Genomic DNA, 23,788 nt, shown 5'->3' with positions numbered 1-23,788 from the left:
TAAGGCCCAACGGAAAGCCTTTTTATTATTGCTTTTTCTATTTTATTAGGAGTTTGTAGCTCGATAGGAGTAATTTGCTTTCAGAGTTTTAGTCCTAGTTAAATTAGGAGTCTTAGTTATGAGGAGCTATAAATAGCTCAGAGCTTTATTATTTTTGTATCAACAAATCAATCAATCAAAAACCAAGCCCAGTGCTTTTTATCCCGCAATCTCCGGATTGTTTTAATTTAGGAGTAGTTTTCGGTATTAATCTCGCCTGAGTCCGTGACTCCCAGGTTATTATCTTTTAGATCACGTGGTTAAGTGTCTTTAACCAAACAAGCCCTGTGAATATCTGCATAGGTTCGTTAAAGTATCAAACCTCAAACCGATCCCGATTATAAATTCAAAGATTCGAGTCCGGAATATTTCCAGGCGAACAGAATCACAACGAGTATTGATCAAGAATGAATAACGATGAAACGAGAGCGATATACTTACCGATTCCGAAGCGAATGAAAGGGGGGGAGAACGAATGATGTTTTTAGAGTGTTTCTAATAATGGGTCGGCTAGGTTTCCTCTGAAATAAATTAGAGTTCTGAATAAAAGAAGAGATCGAATGACAACAGGTCTATTTATAGACCTGTTGCCCGCTGGTGTGCGATCGCACACTAGGTGTGCGTTCGCACACTCGAAAATTAATCCAATTCATCTTAAATTTTGATCCAACGGTCAATTGTTTGTCGTGCACAGCATATCCAAAGATGAGCCCGATCCAACGGTGCAATTGGGAGATATGGATGGTTTATCAAAACACGTCAGATTTAGAAGGCACACGAACACAACATCGATTGTACTTCGGATACAAATCAAATCGTCATCGAAACTTCACGCGATACGTGCGACATATACAAGATACAACTCCAACCCCAAATAAAGTTTCACACTTGCTAAGTCCACCATTAATAATCCGAAACTAAGTCGGAAACACAACGAAACCATGACGGAAAAAATACGGGATATTACATTCTCCCCAACTTATTAAAAATTCGCCCTCGAATTTAAAACAAAACTACTGAAGTAGACACAACGAAAAGTTTTTGTAACAAGCTGAACAAAACGCATCTAGACATCGTGAAACCTCAAAACATTTTTCAACTAAGTAATCACAAAAGCAAAACTATATATAAGTTAAGCCCTATTGAGTTCCATTAAAAAAATGTATAGACCATAAACTTTTTCAAACCATTTTATGAAACAAATTTTAAGAAACAAAATAGCACGTAGCCGAGTCAACCAAAACTTCCATTACGTGTCGGGCGACCCAAGTCTATCCCGACCCAAGAAACCACAATATAAACCAATGTTTAAAATCCGGAAGTTCATTTTATAGAACAACATGAAGTTTGAAAAAAACAACGGAACTCAACATTACTAAACTAGTCAACAGTTTTCATATATCGAACAATTTTAAAAGGTCACAAAACCTTAATACTACCTTCTCCTTAACATAAAATGATAACACTGCTTCTAGGTGAACCCAATCGAGGTAAAACAAACTCCCTCGTATAAAAATCAACTGTATTACTTAGAATGAACAAAAACGAACCTCAAAATTGAAATCTAAAACTGATTCGCAATAAGCGGCCACAAATCACTTATAGACACAAATTTCTGATCTAGCAACTTGGTGCTCCAATTATTACTCAATCAACGCAATGTGAATAAACAATAAATTTCCAACTGAGAGTCACAATTATTCTGTACCGGAGTGGCTTCCAAAACCAGCTCAAATCTTATCTACAATAAAAAACCTCAATATCAAAATACAAGATCAAGCACTAAGATCAACTATAGTTCTTACAACTCCAACTCTATCGTCAATCAGGGATACTAAAGAACACAAGCTGATAAATTCTTGCATTTAACAACACTTACTTACTCCCACTTATAAAATCTCGACATCAAGATAATCGATAACAAATTCCAATAAACTTCAGATAATATTTTGGTTCCAAAACAAACACTACAAGGAATCATCTAGTCCGAACGACTAACACCCAAACTGAAAACAATACCATCAACCTTGAGAATCATGAAAGATAAAAACTTATACCGTTATTCCCAAGAAAACATGAACTTAACTCATAATAATAGAATATTCATAATAGTAATAAACAATCTCCATCACAATGATTCTTCCAATCACTTAGAAACATAACGCCATAACTAAACTGGACATTTACTGCATCTCACTTAAATACATAACTTAAAATATCATCGCCCACACTAAGAGTTCAACAACTGTCCCAAACGATATCAAAACATTACGATCATACCATCAACAAATAAAATTGATCAACCAATCATGGTTGTCGTAACCTATTAACCGCGATTCTCGATTCTCGAATTAGCTAACTCATATATCCAAATAAAACACAAATTCTCCAATTTATTCAATCAATCGACTATAACCTCGTATACAACGACAGATCAATAAGACCCGTTTACTACGACCGGATTGTTAGCTATGCTCAAAACCAACCCCTGTGGGTATAAAATATTTTAATACAAAATATTTTATATACAAAATTTCTCACCCTGTTTAAAAGACTCTACGTCTAACACCTCCTTTTTCATTAAAAATCGAAATATCTTTACCGTTGAAAAACCATCGGTTTTGCAAACCCTTGAAAATTTTCAAAATATTCACATTTTAAATCTGAAAGTTTCCCTGCTTTTAAATACGTTGCAAATTTATGGAACAATACAGCTGATAAATTTATGTTCTCTTTAAACCAAACTTGCTAAAACACTTTTTAAATAGTTTATACTTTTCTCTTAAAAGTCAAACTGTGATAAAATTCTCCGTGTTCAAAAATACACATTGATGTTTCAAACATCCAAAATTTAATTGTTTCTAAATTTTCTCAAACAAAACCACAATTTAACAAAATCGCTCAAGCAAAAAAAATTATTATCCCTTTAAAATCAATTTAAAAAAAACATTTCTCCCTTTCCTCAGAAAGGTAAAATCAGCAATGTAAATCTCTTATTTATAAACATACATTTATATCAATATACCAAAATACTTTGGAAAAATTCAAATCTGGAAAGATAAAGTTTCTTTTAAAAACGTAGTGTATTCACACACATGAGCATAACCAACATCCTTAATCCACAAATCTCTAAATCACAAATCAGAAATTATCACGAACACTTTCTAATCTGAATCTAACCATATACCGCACTTGGCGCAACTATACCTCGAGCGCAACCTCAATTTCATTCTTTCTCATAACTACAAGATTCTGATTCTACAGACCAATCGCTCACATGTAAACGTCCAATAATCATCACCATCATCACAGAGTATTTGTCTAGCTACCTTTCGGTAACAGTTTCAAAATCATTTGAAATTCCACAACTTTATAAATACATTTACCCCAAAGGGACTCGCGAGTTTGTTTCAAAACATCTTTCTCAAAACACTTTATCGATAAAATTTATTTTACATAATTGTGCGCCAGGGTGATGACATCTCTCATCCCCAAAGAGTTGCATCCAACCATAATCATTTCTATGCACGTGATGCATGTACTAGTATGCATGTATCAATTATTAATTTATCTTTTATTTAGTGAACATACTCTGTGTTCAATGCAAACCTATTCGTGACATTCAAAATGCATGTTCATGATATGTTTAGGCACAATTACGTGTTAAAAAATATTTCAAATATTTTAACAAATAAACCTTTGAACTCCATTTTCCAATAAAACATTTACTAGACTTTACACTCTGTGAGATGTGCACTCGATAACCTCAAAATATTTCTCAGCTCCATACTTGTAACCTAGCAACATTCGCCACAATCATAACAACTCAACCTGATAACTTTGCTACAACTCTACTATAAGAAGTATCTAACTAACCTTAATCCAGACTGAGCATATCCAAAGAAAATAGCACATAGAATACGTTCCTATAAAATTTACCTCCAGCTCCTGCATCGCATCCTCAAACTTGATGGAAACACCAGTATATTAATACACCAGTCTATCTTCTCGGTCCAGTGTTTCCTATATCTGTTCTAGGATAATCGGGAATCATCAGCCAACCCAAGGAAATATTTCCCTTGTCTTTCTCGATATCGAAACCCAAAAATTTCAATCCACGAATCATACATCAAGGTAAGCCAACCTTGACCACGTGAGTAAATCATCTCGCGTGCTACTCCGCACGAAGAGACAAACAAAATAATCACCTTAGTCCAACAGACAATCGAGTTATACACCGCAATTTATTTCCAAAAGACATCAAATCTGAAAATTATAAGCCACGTAAGCTTGTCATTCAGCAAAACAACTTAATCATTCCAAAAGACAATTATCAAGACATGCGAGGACAAGCTTTGAATTTTCGTATTAATATCCACTTGTAATCATATTATCTTTTAAGAGTACGCTTCAAAATTTATTTTGAAATTTAAAGTCCAATACGAAAACTTCCAAAAGTTTTAATTGAGCTCCACGGTTAAAACAAATCACAATTTGTAAGAGTCTCTTCTTATTTATATATTTCTTTAAAACGGATACCCAAGTATCTCAAACCATAAAATCATCGAGCTAGCCGAGTCATTACAACTATCAAGCTCAACTCCTAAATTTGGGTGACCCAAGTCGATCCCAAAACAATCGTTTATAAAACGTGTTCAAAATATTATTCAATCCTGAAGAATATTTAAATAAATTTTTTTTTTCCCTTTTAAAATTAAGAGCTTAACAAACCCAAACGTGAAACAGAGATTTAAAAGTCAAATGATAAATCTTTAATCTCAAACAACCATTTTGTAAATCCCAATATTCTAAGATGTGACAAAATAAAATTAACGTTAAATTTTTAACACGACAAATTATCATGTAAATAATAACCTTTAGAAAATCGTCGTTTGTCAACATCAAACAAAATATAATGTTTCAAAATACTATAATTTCTTTTACTGGTAATTTAACAAAAATCAAACTTATAAGGATATAAAATCAAACTTCTCCTTTGGTTCTGTGTCAAAACACAAATCGAATAAAAATAACTTCCTCAATAAAAATCCTTAAAACAACATGTGATCAAACAAGTATGACCACAAAACATAATAAAAGATTTTATAATCGAAATCATTTATATTTGAAACAAGGCCAAAGCCTAACAAAATATTATTTTTTTAATTATCCATGTTCTCGGCCCAAGCCAAACTACTCACTAAATAACTCAAAGTTATTAAACTCATAAAAGCCAAAACTTATCAAACAACATCATACCCAAGTATGAGTTTTAGAAAAATTTACCAACCCAAAATTTCCCGAGAAATCGAAAGCAATAATAACCACCCAAGTGAAATAATCTTAACATGATAAAACACAGCAAGTAACATCCAAGTGAAATTAATTGTCAATCATATCATTAACACCAAATAAAGACTGACAGACATCACCTATAGGATGTAGGCTGAAAGTTTGAAAATAAATGATGACGTTTTAAAGACAAGACACGAATCCTAATTCCGCAGTAGTTCCTATGACACGACACCACTTATCATGCCAAAATAAATAACAAATAACATGCATAAGGCCTTGGTTTGAAACCAAAGCTCTGATACCAAGTTTGTCACGACCCATTTTCATGAATCGCGACCGGCGCTAGGGTATGGGTAATGTAGTACCGAAACCCGTAGCTAGCCTTTCATTTAACACATAAACACATAAACCTGCATAAAACCAGTGCTCGGGGGCAACCGAGACTTCAGCCTAAATCTAGCAGTTATAATATTCAACAGTTAATGTAACATGTTTATTCAATTCCGAGTCTAAAATAGATTCATCATAAACCAATGTAAATAATATAGCATGCCAAAGCAATATAACCAGTCGAACCAATCCGACAAAAATGTATAATAATGATAAAGACGTCTAGTTACTACTGCGGTCTAAGAATAAAACAGTTTCACAGTTTTACTAAAATAAAAGGGAACCTCCGAGGAAAAGTAAATGCGGAGATCACCAGACTCTCTCAGATCATAACCCTGGGGAAAATTGGGAAAAACAACGGGGTCAGATATACTGAGATGAGTTTATACCACTATCTACATTTATTAAGTGGAAAACCTTTAAAACCGTTTAAAACGTTTAAATACGATATTACGAATAATAGTTGGAACCTTAATCCATAATTCTAAATAATAAACATAATCCAACAGGTCTGGTCCCGAGAGCTGAGCTACACCGAGTTACCACTGACCACACTTATACTAGAGTCCCGAGAGCCGAGCTACACCGAGTTACTCTACTTGGTCCCGAGAGCTATGCTCACACCGAGTTACCACATTACCATAATTACCTTTCCCAGATCATTACCGGTGCGCACGCAGTCCTAATGATGCCCATTAGGTAGCATGTTCCAACTAAGAGCCATAATATAAAAACAGTTCGAAATATACGTACAGTATATATATTTAATATTAAAATAACAATTTACTTAATAAAGCGGTAAATAGTAAGTACAAACTCACTACTTGCACTTTTTAGCGATTTATGCCAAACGTTTACAAACATTACGAAACAAATCCAAGCGTTTTAACTTTTTAGCAATTTAAGCCAAACGTTTACAAACGCTACGAAACAAATCGATGCGTTTCATCTTTTTAGCAATTTAAACCAAACGTTTAAAATGTTACGAAACAAATCTAAATGTTTCACATTTTTAGCAATTTAAGCCAAACATTTACAAACGTTACAAAACAAATCCAAACGTTTTACCTTTTTAGCGATTTTAGCCAAACGTTTGCAAAGGTTACGAACCAAATCCAAACGTTTCATCTTTTTAGCGATTTAAGCCAAACGTTTACATATGTTACAAAACAAATCCAAACATTTCACCTTGTTAGCGATTTTAGCCAAACTTTTGCAAAGGTTACAAAACAAATCCAAACGTGTCGCCTTTTTGGCGATTTAAGCTAAACCTTTACAAAGGTTATGAAACAAAACCAAATATTTCACCTTTTTAGCGATTTAAGCCAAACGTTTACCAAGGGTACAAAACAAATCCAAACGTGTCACCTTTTTTGCAATTTAAGCCAAACTTTTAGAAACGTTACGAAACAAATCCAAACGTTTTATCTTTTTAGCGATTTAAGATAAATGTTTACAAACGTTACGAAATAAATACAAACGTTTCATATTTTTAGCGATATAAGCCGAACGTTTACAAACGTTGCGAAATAAAACCAAACGTTAAAACGTTACGAAACAAATCCAAACGTCCCCTTTTTAGCAAATTAAGCCAAACGTTTACAAACGTTACAAAACAAATCCAAGCGCTTCACCTTTTTAGCAATCTAAGCCAAACGTTTACAAACATTATAAAACAAATCCAAGCGTTTCACCTTTTAAGCAATTTAAACCAAACGTTTACAAACGTTACAAAATTTCAAACGTTTCACCTATTTTGCGATTTAAGCCAGACGTATACAAATGTTACGAAACAAATCCAAACGTTTCACCGTTTTAGCGATTTAAGCCAAACGTTTACAAACATTACGAAACAAATCCAAACGTTTACCCATTTTAGCGATTTAAGCCAAACGTTTAAAATGTTACGAAATAAATCCAAACGTTTCACCTTTCTAGCAATTTAAACCAAACGTTTACAAACGATACGAAACAAATCCAAGTGTTTTACCTTTTTAGCAATTTAACCCAAACGTTTACAAACATTACGAAACAAATCCAAATGTTTGACCTTTTTACGGATTCAAGCCAAAACGTTTAACAAGTTTCACATTTTTAGCGATATAAGCAAAACCCTTAAAAACGTTATGAAACAAAACCAAGTGTTTCACCTTTTTTAGCAATTTAAGCCATACGTTTACAAACGTTACGAAACAAATCCAAGTGTTTTACCTTTTTACCAATTCAAGCCAAACGTTTACAAATGTTACGATACAAATCCATATGTTTCATCTTTTTAGCGATTTAATCCAAACGTTTACAAACATTACGAAACAAAACCAAACGTTTCACCTTTTTAACGATTTAATCCGAACGTTTACAAACGTTACGGAACAACTCCAACCGTTTCACGTTTTTAGCGATTTAAGCCAAACGTTTACAAACGTTACAAAACAAATCCAAGCGTTTAACATTTTTAGCGATTTAAGCCAAACGTTTCATCTTTTTAGAAATTTAAGCCAAAAGTTTACAAATGTTACGAAACAAATCAAAACGTTTCGCCTTTTTAGCGATATAAGCCAAACGTTTACGAACGTTACGAAAAAAAACCAAACGTTTAGCCCTTTTAGCGATTTAAGCCAAATCTTTTAAATGTTACAAAATAAATCCAAACTTTTACAAACGCTACGAAACAAAACCAAACGTTTAAAACGTTATGAAACAAATCGAAACACTAACAAACGTTACAAAACAAAACCAAACGTTTCACCTTTTTAGCAATTTAAGCCAAATGTTTACAAACGTTACGAAACAAAACCAAACGTTTCACTTTATTAGCGATTTAAGCTAAACATTTACAAACATTACGAAACAAAGCCAAACGTTTAAAACGTTACAAAAAAAATCCAAACGTTTACAAACGTTACGAAACAAAACAAAACGTTTCACCTTTTTAGCGATTTAGGCCATACATTTTCAAACGTTTCGAAACAAATCCAATTGTTTCACCTTTTTACCGATTTAAGCCAAACGTTTACAAACGTTACGAAACAAATCCAAACATTTCACCTTTTAAGCGATTTAAGCCAAATATTTACAAACGTTACGAAACAAAACCAAACATTTCACCTTTTTAACGATTTAAGACAAACGTTTACAAACGTTACGAAACAAAACAAACGTTTAAAACGTTACGAAACAAATCCAAACATTTACAAACGCTACAAAACAACACCAAACGTTTCCCCATTTTAGCAATTTAAGCCAAATGTTTGTAAACGTTACCAAACAAATCTAAACGTTTTATATTTTTAGTGATTTAAGCCAAACATTTACAAACGTTACGAAACAAATCGAAACGTTTCACTATTTCAGTGATTGAAGCCAAACATTTACAAATGGTACGAAGCAAATCTAAACGTTTTGAAACAAATCCAAACATTTAAAATGTTACGAAAAAATCCAACAGTTTAACCTTTTTAGCGATTTAAGCCGAACGTTTACAAAGGTTACGAAACAAAACTAAACGTTTCCCCTTTTTATCGATTTAAGCCAAATGTTTACAAACGTTACGAAACAAATCCAAACGTTTCCACTTTTTAGCGATTTAAGCCAAACGTTTACAAACATTACGAAACAAATCCAAGCGTTTTAACATTTTAGCAATTTAAGCCAAACGTTTACAAACACTACCAAACAAATCGATGCGTTTCATCTTTTTAGCAATTTAAACCAAACGTTTAAAATGTTACGAAACAAATCTAAATGTTTCACATTTTTAGCAATTTAAGCCAAACATTTACAAAAGTTACAAAACAAATCCAAACGTTTCACCTTTTTAGCGATTTTAGCCAAACGTTTGCAAAGGTTACGAACCAAATCCAAACGTTTCATCTTTTTAGCGATTTAAGCCAAACGTTTACATATGTTACAAAACAAATCCAAACATTTCACCTTGTTAGCGATTTTAGCCAAACTTTTGCAAAGGTTACGAAACAAATCCAAACGTGTCGCCTTTTTGGCGATTTAAGCTAAACCTTTACAAAGGTTATGAAACAAAACCAAATATTTCACCTTTTTAGCGATTTAAGCCAAACGTTTACCAAGGGTATAAAACAAATCCAAACGTGTCACCTTTTTTGCAATTTAAGCCAAACTTTTAGAAACGTTACGAAACAAATCCAAACGTTTTATCTTTTTAGCGATTTAAGATAAATGTTTACAAACGTTACGAAATAAATACAAACGTTTCATATTTTTAGCGATATAAGCCGAACGTTTACAAACGTTGCGAAATAAAACCAAACGTTTAAAACGTTACGAAACAAATCCAAACGTCCCCTTTTTAGCAAATTAAGCCAAACATTTACAAACGTTACAAAACAAATCCAAGCGCTTCACCTTTTTAGCAATCTAAGCCAAACGTTTACCAACATTATAAAACAAATCCAAGCGTTTCACCTTTTAAGCAATTTAAACCAAACGTTTACAAACGTTACAAAATTTCAAACGTTTCACCTATTTTGCGATTTAAGCCAGACGTATACAAATGTTACGAAACAAATCCAAACGTTTCACCTTTTTAGCGATTTAAGCCAACGTTTACAAACATTACGAAACAAATCCAAACGTTTACCCATTTTAGCGATTTAAGCCAAACGTTTAAAATGTTACGAAATAAATCCAAACGTTTCACCTTTCTAGCAATTTAAACCAAACGTTTACAAACGATACGAAACAAATCCAAGTGTTTTAACTTTTTAGCAATTTAACCCAAACGTCTACAAACATTACGAAACAAATCCAAATGTTTGACCTTTTTACCGATTCAAGCCAAAACGTTTAACAAGTTTCACATTTTTAGCGATATAAGCAAAACCCTTAAAAACGTTACGAAACAAAACCAAGTGTTTCACCTTTTTAGCAATTTAAGCCAAACGTTTACAAACGTTACGAAACAAATCCAAGTGTTTTACCTTTTTACCAATTCAAGCCAAACGTTTACAAATGTTACGATACAAATCCATATGTTTCATCTTTTTAGCGATTTAATCCAAACGTTTACAAACATTACGAAACAAAACCAAACGTTTCACCTTTTTAACGATTTAATCCGAACGTTTACAAACGTTACGGAACAACTCCAACCGTTTCACGTTTTTAGCGATTTAAGCCAAACGTTTACAAACGTTAAGAAACAAATCCAAAAGTTTCACCTTTTTAGTGATTTAAGCGAAACGTTTACAAACGTTACAAAACAAATCCAAATATTTTACCTTTTTAGCGATATAAGCCAAACGTTTTGTAATATCCCGTAAAATTTTAAATTTTTTTTTCATTTAAATTCCGACATTTTTCCCGGTCGTTTTGAAGTAATTTCGATATTAGTGTCTTGGTTCGAGTTGTTGGTTTGGGTGTGATTTATTGGTTTAACCAATTATTTTTTTAAATCAAAATAAAAAAAAAAAAAATTCATTCATTCCCGTTCGGGAATTGGAATTCCCGAACGGGAATCTCATTTTTGGGCCTGGTCTCGTTCGAGACCAGGCATTCCCGAACGGGAATCATGGCCTGAAAGGCCATTCCCGTTCGGGAATCACATCAGCCCTTGGACCCATTTGTTTGGCCCTTTTCGACCTCGTTTACGGCCCGCTTCCACTCGTTATTTAAAAGCGACTTCTAAACAGAAAACCTAGATCACGCTGCAAGCTAGCCCTAGCCGTTTTTCGTTTGTCCATTCGCTGAGAAACGAAGCCGAAATCATCATCCAAACTCTGCTGTTCCGGTTAGTTTTATAATTCCTCAATCTCAGATTTCTGCCTTGAAACGGCATTACGTAATTTGAGTCGTTCTCATTCGTTTCTAGGTCGAAATCAAAACCGTTTGATCTCAGACGTTCTAGACTCACGTACCTACGTTTCCCTATCTCGGTTTTGCTAAACGGTACGTAATCGATCTCGTTTCAATCGCCGTACGGTTTCCGTTTTAAAGCTTTGTGTAATCTGTTTCTTATTTTCTTAGTTTCTGCCGATGCTTTGCTTATTCCTTTGGCTTGATTTTGTGTTTCCTTTTGATATAAGATGTCTGGGAAGATTATAGATTCATAACTAAGTTGATTGGATGGTGTTGTTTACGGTTTGAGTTCTTCGTTGCTTTGAAATCGAGTTTCTGCCGTCGTCGGATCCAATCAATTTTAAAGTCTTCGTTGTGATGTTGGCTTGCAATTTGTTTACTGTGATTACTTTTTCATGTTTAACATGATCATTATTATGTTTCTTGATCTTACTTAGTGGAATGGTTAAGAGTTTGTAAGTTTGATTGCTTGGTAAGGTTTGGTTTTGGGTTACAGTATAGGAGTTTGATTCTTGGCTTTGCTTATTGAAGAAGATGGTGAATTGTCCACTTTGGTCACCACTTTGTTTGATATTTTCAATTTGGCTCACGTGGATATGGGGTGCATGGAGGGAATGATTCTTTTGAAATAAAGGAGAGGGCTAAATGTCATTGTGATCATAAAAATTGTTTTGTTAAATCAATGGAATACTTCAAGTTAGCTTTAACTATTGAACTAGTTTTAAAAATAACTTGAACTCGTTTAAATTTAAATAGGCAATTTGATTACGTCAAATATTTTATAATTTAATTTAATTACTCGGGTAATTATATTTGTTTTCAAATATCAAGAAAATTGGCTAAATTACAATTTAGCCCCTGAACTTATTTTATAACTTAATTAAGTGGATCGTTGGTTAGTTATTTTATATTTTGATTTAAATACAAATAAAAACAATTAAATTGATTTTGGATATCAAAGTGACTAAATTACAATTTAGTCCCTAATTGGCAAAAGTACCATTTAGTCCCTAGTTGGTTAAAATACAATTTGGTCCCTGAACTTTATTCGACTTATTTAATTAAGTTTTTGGGTTGTAACTTGGGATACTTGAAATTGAAGTTATTGAGTTCCGCTTTTAAAATGGATTATTATTTTATTGGATTATTTTATAAATATAAACTCGGGTTTATATTTGATAAACGTATTGAGTCGGGTAAGACTTGGGTCACCCGACAAGTGAGGTTAGCTTGGTAGTTATGGGTAACTCGGCTAACCCACCATTTTGAAATTATTTATTATTTTAAGATTTTAAATAATATTTGTAAATTGGATTTTAAAGCGAGAACTCAATAGACTTGTTTTAATGGGGCGTTATTACCTATTGGGTATTTTGTGTTGCTCTGGATTGAATTATTCCGACGTGTTATTTGTGCTAGTCTTATGTGGTGTCTAGTACTCTCTAGAGTTAGGGTCTGTTTTTAATAATGGTTTATATTTGTTTAGACTCGTCGATCGTTTGTGCTTTTGAGGCGCACCGAGTCTAGGTTGCTTGCCAGGAGTTTTCACGTGGATTAGCAAGCAGTGAGTTTGTACTTACTATTTACCGCTTTATTAAGTAAATTGTTATTTTGATATATAAATGTAAATTGTATATATATTTCGAACTGTTTTTATATTATGGCTCTTAGTTGGAACGTGCTATCTAATGGGCTTCATTAGAACTGCGTGCGCACCGGTATTGATCTAGATAAGGTATGTGAAATGTGGTGGTAACTCGGTGTGAGCATAGCTCTCGGGACCAATAGAGTAACTCGGTGTAGCATAGCTCTCGGGACTCTGGATATGGTAAAAGTGTGGTCAGTGGAAACTCGGTGTAGCTCAGCTCTCGGGACCAGGCCTATATGGATTAAAGTTATATATTAGAATATTTGTGGATTAGGGTTCCAACTACTATTCATAATGTTTATATAAATTGTTTTAAACGGTTTTAAAGGTTTTCCACTTGATAAATGTAAATAGTGGTATAAACTCATCTCAGTATATCTGACCCCGTTGTTTTCTCAATTTTTTCCAGGGTTATGATCTGAGAGAGTCTGGTGATCTCCGCATTTACTTTTCTTCGGAGGTTCCATTTATTTTAGTAAACTATCAAACTGTTTTATTCTTAGACCGCAGTAGTAACTAAAAGTCTTTATTATTATTATTTTAGCTTTGTCAAATTGGTCTGACTGATTAATTATTGTTCTGGCATGATAAACGATTATTATGGATTATTTATGTGAGCCGATTAAATACTTTATTGGAAAGCATGTTATTATTATTTTTGGAATATTATAACTGCTAGATTTAGGCTTAAGTCTCGGTTGCCCCCGAGCATTAGATTTTCTGCAGGTTTATATGTAATTATATGTTTTCATAAGGCTTGCTACGGGTTTTGGTACTACATTACCCATACCCTAGCGCCGGTCGCGATTCATGAAAATGGGTCGTGACACGTTTACAAAGGTTACGAAACAAATCCAAACGTGTCACCTTTTTAGCAATTTAAGCAAAACGTTAACAAACGTTACCAAACAAATCCAAATGTTTCACCTTTTTAGCGATTTAAGCCAAACGTCTATAATGGTTATGAAACAAAAACAAATGTTTTCCCTTTTAGCGATTTAAGCCAAACGTTTACAAAAGTTACGAGACAAATCCAAATGTTTCACCTTTTTAGAAATTAAACCAAATGTTTACAAACGTTACGAAACAAATCCAAACGTATCACCTTTTTAGCAATTTAAGCCGAACGTTTACAAACGTTACAAAATAAACACAAACGTTTCACCTTTTTTGCGATTTAAGCCAAACGTTTTCAAACGTTACGAAACAAATCCAAACGTTTCACCTTTTTAGCGATTTAAGCCAAACGTTTACAAACGTTAAGAAACATATCCAAACGTTTCCGCTTTTAAGCGATTTAAGCCAAATGTTTACAAACGTTACAAAACAAATCCAAACGTTTCACCTTTTTAGCGATTTTAGCCAAATGTTTGAAAAGGTTACGAAACAAATCCAAACGTGTCGCCTTTTTAGCGATTTAAGCCAAACCTTTACAAAGGTTATGAAACAAAACCAAACGTTTCACCTTTTTAGTGTTTTAAGCCAAACTTTTACCAAGGTTACAAATTAAATCCAAATGTGTCACGTTTTTAGAAATTTAAGCCAAACTTTTACAAACGTTACGAAACAAATCCAATCGTTTTATCTTTTTAGCGATTTAAGGCAAATGTTTACAAACGTTACAAAATAAATACAAACGTTTCATATTTTTAGCGATATAAGCCGAACGTTTACAAACGTAACGAAACAAAACCAAACGTTTAAAACGTTACGAAACAAATCCAAACGTTTCCCCTTTTTAGCAAATTAAGCCAAACGTTTACAAACGTTACGAAACAAATCCAAGCGTTTCACCTTTTTAGCAATCTAAGCCAAACGTTTACAAACATTATGCAACAAATCCAAGCGCTTCACCTTTTAAGAAATTTAAGCCAAACGTTTACAAATGTTACGAAATTCCAAACGTTTCACCTTTTTTGCAATTTAAGCCAAACGTATACAAATTTTACGAAACAAATCCAAACGTTTCACCTTTTTAGCGATTTAAGCCAAACGTTTACAAACGTTACGAAACAAATCCAAACGTTTAACCATTTTAGTGATTTAAGCCAAAAGTTTAAAACGTTACGAAATAAATCCAAACGTTCACCTTTTTAGTGATTTAAGGCAAAACTTTACAAACGTTACGAAACAAAACCAAGTGTTTCACCGTTCTAGCAATTTAAGCCAAATGTTTACAAACGTTACGAAACAAATCCAAGTGTTTCACCTTTTTACCAATTTAAGCCAAACGTTTACAAACGTTACGAAACAAATCCAAATGTTTCACCTTTTTAGCGATTTAAGCCAAAGCGTTTAACAAGTTACGAAACACATCCAAACGTTTCACATTTTTAGCGATTTAAGTAAAACCCATAAAAATGTTACGAAACAAAACCAAGCGTTTCACCTTTTTAGCAATTTAAGCCAAACGTTTACAAACGTTACGTAACAAATCCAAGCGTTTCACCTTTTTAGCAATTTAAGCAAAACGTTTACAAACGTTACGAAACAAATCCAAGTGTTTCACCTTTTTAGCAATTTAAGCCAAACGTTTACAAACTTAACGAAACAAAATCCAAATGCTTCTCCTTTTTAGGGATTTAAGCCAAACCTTTATTATAAAGTTACGAAACACATCCAAACATTTGACGTTTTTAGCAATTTAATCAAAACCCTTAAAAATGTTACGATACAAAACCAAGCGTTTCACCTTTTTAGCAATTTAAGAAAAACGTTTACAAACGTTACGAAATTTCAAACGTTTCACCTTTTTAGCGATTTAAGCCAAACGTTTACAAACGTTACGAAACAAATCCAAATGTTTCACCTTTTTAGCGATTTAAGCCAAAGCGTTTAACAAGTTACGAAACACATCCAAACGTTTCACATTTTTAGCGATTTAAGCAAAACCCTTAAAAATGTTACGAAACAAAACCAAGTGTTTCACTTTTTTAGCAATTTAAGCAAAACGTTTACAAACGTTATGTAACAAATCCAAGCATTTCACCTTTTTAGCAATTTAAGCCAAACGTTTACAAACGTTACGAAACAAATTCAGGTGTTTCACCTTTTTAGCAATTTAAGCCAAACGTTTACAAACTTTACGAAACAAAATCCAAATGTTACACCTTTTTAGGGATTTAAGCCAAACGTTTACAAACGTTACGAAACAAAACCAAACGTTTATAAAGTTACGAAACACATCCAAACATTTCACGTTTTTAGCAATTTAATCAAAACCCTTAAAAACGTTACGATACAAAACCAAGCGTTTCACCTTTTTAGCAATTTAAGAAAAACGTTTACAAATGCTACAAAATTTCAAACGTTTCACCTTTTTAGCGATTTAAGCCAAACGTATACAAACATTACGAAAAAAATCCAAATATTTAACCTTTTTAGCGATTTAAGCCAAACATTTACAAATGTTATGAAACAAAGCCAAAGTTTTCCCCATTTTAGCGATTTAAGCCAAACGTCTACAAACGTTACGAAATAAATCCAAACGTTTCCCCATTTTAGCAATTTAAGCCAAACATTTAAAACGTTACGAAATAAATCCAAACGGTTCACCTTTTAAGCGATTTAAGCCAAACCTTTACAAACGTTACGAAACATAACCAAGTGTTTCACCTTTTTAGAAATTTAAGCCAAAACGTTTACACACGTTATGAAACAAATCAAAGTGTATTACCTTTTTATCAATTTAAACCAAACGTTTGCAAACGCTACGAAACAAATCAAAATGTTTCACCATTTAAGCGATTTAAGCCAAACGTACACAAAATTTACGAAACAAAACCAAACGTCTCACCTTATTAGGGATCTAAGCCAAACGTTTACAAACGTTACGAAACAAAACTAAACATTTCCCCTTTTTAGTGATTTAAGCCATACGTTTACAAACACTACGAAACAGATCCAATTGTATCACCTTTTTAGCAATCTAAGCCAAACGTTTACAAACATTATGAAACAAATCCAAGCGTTTCACCTTTTAAGAAATTTAAGCCAAACGCTTACAAATGTTACGAAATTCCAAACGTTTCACCTTTTTTGCGATTTAAGCCAAACGTATACAAATTTTACGAAACAAATCCAAACGTTTCACCTTTTTAGCGATTTAAGCCAAACGTTTACAAACGTTACGAAAAAAATCCAAACGTTTACCCATTTTAGTGATTTAAGCCAAAACTTTAAAACGTTACGAAATAAATCCAAACGTTTCACCTTTTTAGTGATTTAAGGCAAAACTTTACAAACGTTACGAAACAAAACCAAGTGTTTCCCCTTTCTAGCAATTTAAGCCAAACGTTTACAAACGTTACGAAATAAATCCAAGTGTTTCACCTTTTTAGCAATTTAAGCCAAACGTTTACAAACGTTACGAAACAAATCCAAATGTTTCACCTTTTTAGCGATTTAAGCCAAAGCGTTTAACAAGTTACGAAACACATCCAAACGTTTCACATTTTTAGCGATTTAAGCAAAACCCTTAAAAATGTTACGAAACAAAACCAAGCGTTTCACCTTTTTAGCAATTTAAGCCAAACGTTTACAAACGTTACGTAACAAATCCAAGCGTTTCACCTTTTTAGCAATTTAAGCCAAACATTTACAAACGTTACGAAACAAATCCAAGTGTTTCACCTTTTTAGCAATTTAAGTCAAACGTTTACAAACTTTACGAAACAAAATCCAAATGTTTCACCTTTTTAGGGATTTAAGTCAAACGTTTACAAACGTTACGAAACAAAACCAAACATTTATAAAGTTACGAAACACATCCAAACATTTCACGTTTTTAGCAATTTAATCAAAACCCTTAAAAACGTTACGATACAAAACCAAGCGTTTCACCTTTTTAGCAATTTAAGAAAAACGTTTACAAACGTTACGAAATTTCAAACGTTTCACCTTTTTAGCGATTTAAGCCAAACGTTTACAAACGTTACGAAACAAATCCAAATGTTTCACCTTTTTAGCGATTTAAGCCAAAGCGTTTAACAAGTTACGAAACACATCCAAACGTTTCACATTTTTAGTGATTTAAGCAAAACCCTTAAAAATGTTACGAAACAAAACCAAGCGTTTCACCTTTTTAGCAATTTAAGCCAAACGTTTACAAATGTTACGTAACAAATCCAAGCGTTTCACCTTTTTAGCAATTTAAGCCAAACGTTTACAAACGTTACGAAACAAATCCAAGTGTTTCACCTTTTTAGCAATTTAAGCCAAACGTTTACAAACTTAACGAAACAAAATCCAAATGTTTCTCCTTTTTAGGGATTTAAGCCAAACCTTTATTATAAAGTTACGAAACACATCCAAACATTTCACGTTTTTAGCAATTTATTCAAAACCCTTAAAAACGTTACGATACAAAACCAAGCGTTTCACCTTTTTAGCAATTTAAGAAAAACGTTTACAAACGTTACGAAATTTCAAACGTTTCACCTTTTTAGCGATTTAAGCCAAACGTTTACAAACGTTACGAAACAAATCCAAATGTTTCACCTTTTTAGCGATTTAAGCCAAAGCGTTTAACAAGTTACGAAACACATCAAAACGTTTCACATTTTTAGCGATTTAAGCAAAACCCTTAAAAATGTTACGAAACAAAACCAAGTGTTTCACCTTTTTAGCAATTTAAGCCAAACGTTTACAAACGTTATGTAACAAATCCAAGCATTTCACCTTTTTAGCAATTTAAGCCAAACGTTTACAAACGTTACGAAACAAATCCAGGTGTTTCACCTTTTTAGCAATTTAAGCCAAACGTTTACAAACTTTACGAAACAAAATCCAAATGTTACACCTTTTTAGGGATTTAAGCCAAACGTTTACAAACGTTACGAAACAAAACCAAACGTGTATAAAGTTACGAAACACATCCAAACATTTCACGTTTTTAGCAATTTAATCAAAACCCTTAAAAACGTTACGATACAAAACCAAGCGTTTCACCTTTTTAGCAATTTAAGAAAAACGTTTACAAATGCTACAAAATTTCAAACATTTCACCTTTTTAGCGATTTAAGCCAAACGTATACAAACATTACGAAACAAATCCAAATATTTAACCTTTTTAGCGATTTAAGCCAAACATTTACAAATGTTATGAAACAAAGCCAAAGTTTTCCCCATTTTAGCGATTTAAGCCAAACGTCTACAAACGTTACAAAATAAATCCAAACATTTCCCCATTTTAGCAATTTAAGCCAAACATTTAAAACGTTACGAAATAAATCCAAACGGTTCACCTTTTAAGCGATTTAAGCCAAACCTTTACAAACGTTACGAAACATAACCAAGTGTTTCACCTTTTTAGAAATTTAAGCCAAAACGTTTACACACGTTACGAAACAAATCAAAGTGTATTACCTTTTTATCAATTTAAACCAAACGTTTGCAAACGCTACGAAACAAATCAAAATGTTTCACCTTTTAAGCGATTTAAGCCAAACGTACACAAAATTTACGTAACAAAACCAAACGTCTCACCTTATTAGGGATCTAAGCCAAACGTTTACAAACGTTACGAAACAAAACTAAACATTTCCCCTTTTTAGTGATTTAAGCCATACGTTTACAAACACTACGAAACAGATCCAATTGTATCACCTTTTTAGCAATCTAAGCCAAACGTTTACAAACATTATGAAACAAATCCAAGCGTTTCACCTTTTAAGAAATTTAAGCCAAACGTTTACAAATGTTACGAAATTCCAAACGTTTCACCTTTTTTGCGATTTAAGCCAAACGTATACAAATTTTACGAAACAAATCCAAACGTTTCACCTTTTTAGCGATTTAAGCCAAACGTTTACAAACGTTACGAAAAAAATCCAAACGTTTACCCATTTTAGTGATTTAAGCCAAAACTTTAAAACGTTACGAAATAAATCCAAACGTTTCACCTTTTTAGTGATTTAAGGCAAAACTTTACAAACGTTACGAAACAAAACCAAGTGTTTCCCCTTTCTAGCAATTTAAGCCAAACGTTTACAAAAGTTACGAAATAAATCCAAGTGTTTCACCTTTTTAGCAATTTAAGCCAAACGTTTACAAACGTTACGAAACAAATCCAAATGTTTCACCTTTTTAGCGATTTAAGCCAAAGCGTTTAACAAGTTACGAAACACATCCAAACGTTTCACATTTTTAGCGATTTAAGCAAAACCCTTAAAAATGTTACGATAAAACCAAGCGTTTCACCTTTTTAGCAATTTAAGCCAAACGTTTACAAACGTTACGTAACAAATCCAAGCGTTTCACCTTTTTAGCAATTTAAGCCAAACATTTACAAACGTTACGAAACAAATCCAAGTGTTTCACCTTTTTAGCAATTTAAGCCAAACGTTTACAAACTTTACGAAACAAAATCCAAATGTTTCACCTTTTAGGGATTTAAGCCAAACGTTACGAAACAAAACCAAACGTTTATAAAGTTACGAAACACATCCAAACATTTCACGTTTTTAGCAATTTAATCAAAACCCTTAAAAACGTTACGATACAAAACCAAGCGTTTCACCTTTTTAGCAATTTAAGAAAAACGTTTACAAACGTTATGAAATTTCAAACGTTTCACCTTTTTAGCGATTTAAGCCAAACGTTTACAAACGTTACGAAACAAATCCAAATGTTTCACCTTTTTAGCGATTTAAGCCAAAGCGTTTAACAAGTTACGAAACACATCCAAACGTTTCACATTTTTAGCGATTTAAGCAAAACCCTTAAAAATGTTACGAAACAAAACCAAGTGTTTCACCTTTTTAGCAATTTAAGCCAAACGTTTACAAACGTTACGTAACAAATCCAAGCATTTCACCTTTTTAGCAATTTAAGCCAAACGTTTACAAATGTTAAGAAACATATCCAAGTGTTTCACCTTTTTAGCAATTTAAGCCAAACGTTTACAAACTTTACGAAACAAAACCAAACGGTTATAAAGTTACGAAACACATCCAAACATTTCACGTTTTTAGCAATTTAATCAAATCCCTTAAAAACGTTACAATACAAAACCAAGCGTTTCACCTTTTTAGCAATTTAAGAAAAATGTTTACAAATGTTACGAAATTTAGCGATTTAAGCCAAACGTTTACAAATGTTACGAAACAAAGCCAAAGTTTTCCCCATTTTAGCGTTTTAAGCCAAACGTCTACAAACATTACGAAATAAATCCAAACGTTTCCCCGTTTTAGCGATTTAAGCCAAACATTTAAAACGTTACGAAATAATTCCAAACGGTTCACCTTTTAAGCGATTTAAGCCAAACCTTTACAAACGTTACGAAACAAAACCAAGTGTTTCACCTTTTTAGAAATATAAGCCAAACGTTTACACACGTTTTGAAACAAATCAAAGTGTATTACCTTTTCATCAATTTAAACCAAACGTTTGCAAACGCTACGAAACAAATCAAAATGTTTCACCTTTTAAGCGATTTAAGCCAAACGTTTATAAAATTTACGAAACAAAACCAAACGTCTCACCTTATTAGGGATCTAAGCCAAACGTTTACAAACGTTACGAAACAAAACTAAACGTTTCCCCTTTTTAGTGATTTAAGCCATACGTTTACAAACACTACGAAACAGATCCAATTGTTTCACCTTTTTAGCAATTTTAGCAAAATGTTTACAAACATTACGAAAGAAATTCAAACGTTTCACCTTTTTAGCGATTTAAGCCAAATATTTACAAACGTTAGGAAACAAAACCAAACATTTCACCTTTTTCGCGATTTAAGCCAAACATTTACAAACGTTACATAACAACACCAAACATTTCCCCATTTTAGCTATTTAAGCCAAACATTTATAAACGTTACGAAACAAACCAAAACGTTTGTAAACGTTACCAAACAAATCTAAATGTTTCACATTTTTAGTGATTTAAGCCAAACATTTACAAACGTTAGGAAACAAATCCAAATGTTTCACTATTTTAGTGATTGAAGCCAAACGTTTACAAACGGTACGAAACAAATCCAAACGTTTCGAAACAAATCCAAACGTTTAAAATTTTACAAAACAAATCAAACAGTTTCACCTTTTTAGCGATTTAAGCCGAACGTTTACAAAGGTTATGAAACAAAACCAAACGTTTCCCCTTTTTTATCGATTTAAGCCGAACGTTTACAAACGTTACGAAACTAATCCAAACGTTTCACCTTTTTGGCGATTTAAGCCAAACATTTACAAACGTTACGAAACAAATCCAAGTGTTTCCACTTTTTAGCAATTTAAGCCAAACGTTTACAAACGTTACGAAACAAAACCAAGCGTTTCACATTTTTAGCAATTTAAACCAAACGTTTAAAACGTTACAAAACAAATCTAAACGTTTCACATTTTAGCAATTTAAGCCAAACGTTTACAAACGTTATGAGACAAATCCAAATGTTTCACCTTTTTAGAAATTAAACCAAATGTTTACAAAAGTTACAAAACAAATCCAAACATTTCACCTTTTTAGCGAATTAAGCCGAACTTTTACAAACGCTACGAAACAAAACCAAACGTTTTCCCTTTTTTGCGATTCAAGCCAAACATTTTCAAACGTTACATATAAATCCAAACGTTTCCCCTTTTTAGCGATTTAAGCCAAACGTTTACAAACGTTAAGAAACAAATCCAAACGTTTCACTTTTTTAGCGATTTAAGCCAAACGTTTACAAACGTTACAAAACAAATCCAAACGTTTCACCTTTTTAGCGATTTACGCCAAACGTTTACAAAGGTTACGAAACAAATCCAAATGTGTCACCTTTTTAGCAATTTTAGCAAAACATTTACAAACGTTAAAAAACATATACAAACATTTCACCCTTTTAGCGATTTAAGCCAAACCTTTACAAAGGTTTTGAAACAAAACCAAACGTATCACCTTTTTAGAGATTTAAGCCAAACTTTTACAAAGGTTACGAAACAAATCCAAACGTGTCACCTTTTTAGCAACTTTAGCAAAACGTGTCCAAACGTTACCAAACAAATCCTAACGTTTCACCTTTTTAGCGATTTAAGCCAAACGTTTACAAACGTTACGAAACAAATCCAAGTGTTTTACCTTTTTAGCAATTTAAGCCAAAAGTTTACAAACTTTACGAAACAAATCCAAATGTTTCACCTTTTTAGCGACTTAAGCCAAACGTTTACAAACGTAACGAAACAAAGCCAAACATTTAAAAAGTTACGAAACACATCCAAACGTTTCATATTTTTAGCGATTTAATCAAAACCCTTAAAAACGTTACGAAACAAAACCAAGCGTTTCACCTTTTTAGCAATTTAAGCAAAACGTTTACAAACGTTACGAAATTTCAAACGTTTCACCTTTTTAGCGATTTAAGCCAAACGTATACAAACGTTACGAAACAAATCCAAATGTTTAACCTTTTTAGCGATTTAAGCCAAACGTTTACAAACGTTACGAAACAAATCCAAACGTTTCCCCATTTTAGCGATTTAAGCCAAACGTTTACAAAAGTTACGAAACAAAGCCAAACGTTTCCCCATTATAGCGATTTAAGCCAAACGTTTAAAACATTTCGAAACAAATCCAAATGTTTCAGCTTTTTAGCGATTTAAGCCA

Source organism: Mercurialis annua, linkage group LG3, assembly GCF_937616625.2.
Source record: "Mercurialis annua linkage group LG3, ddMerAnnu1.2, whole genome shotgun sequence".
NCBI classification, from domain to species: domain Eukaryota; kingdom Viridiplantae; phylum Streptophyta; class Magnoliopsida; order Malpighiales; family Euphorbiaceae; genus Mercurialis; species Mercurialis annua.
The sequence above is the reverse complement of the archived record's forward strand: the minus strand, read 5'-3'. Positions refer to the sequence as shown.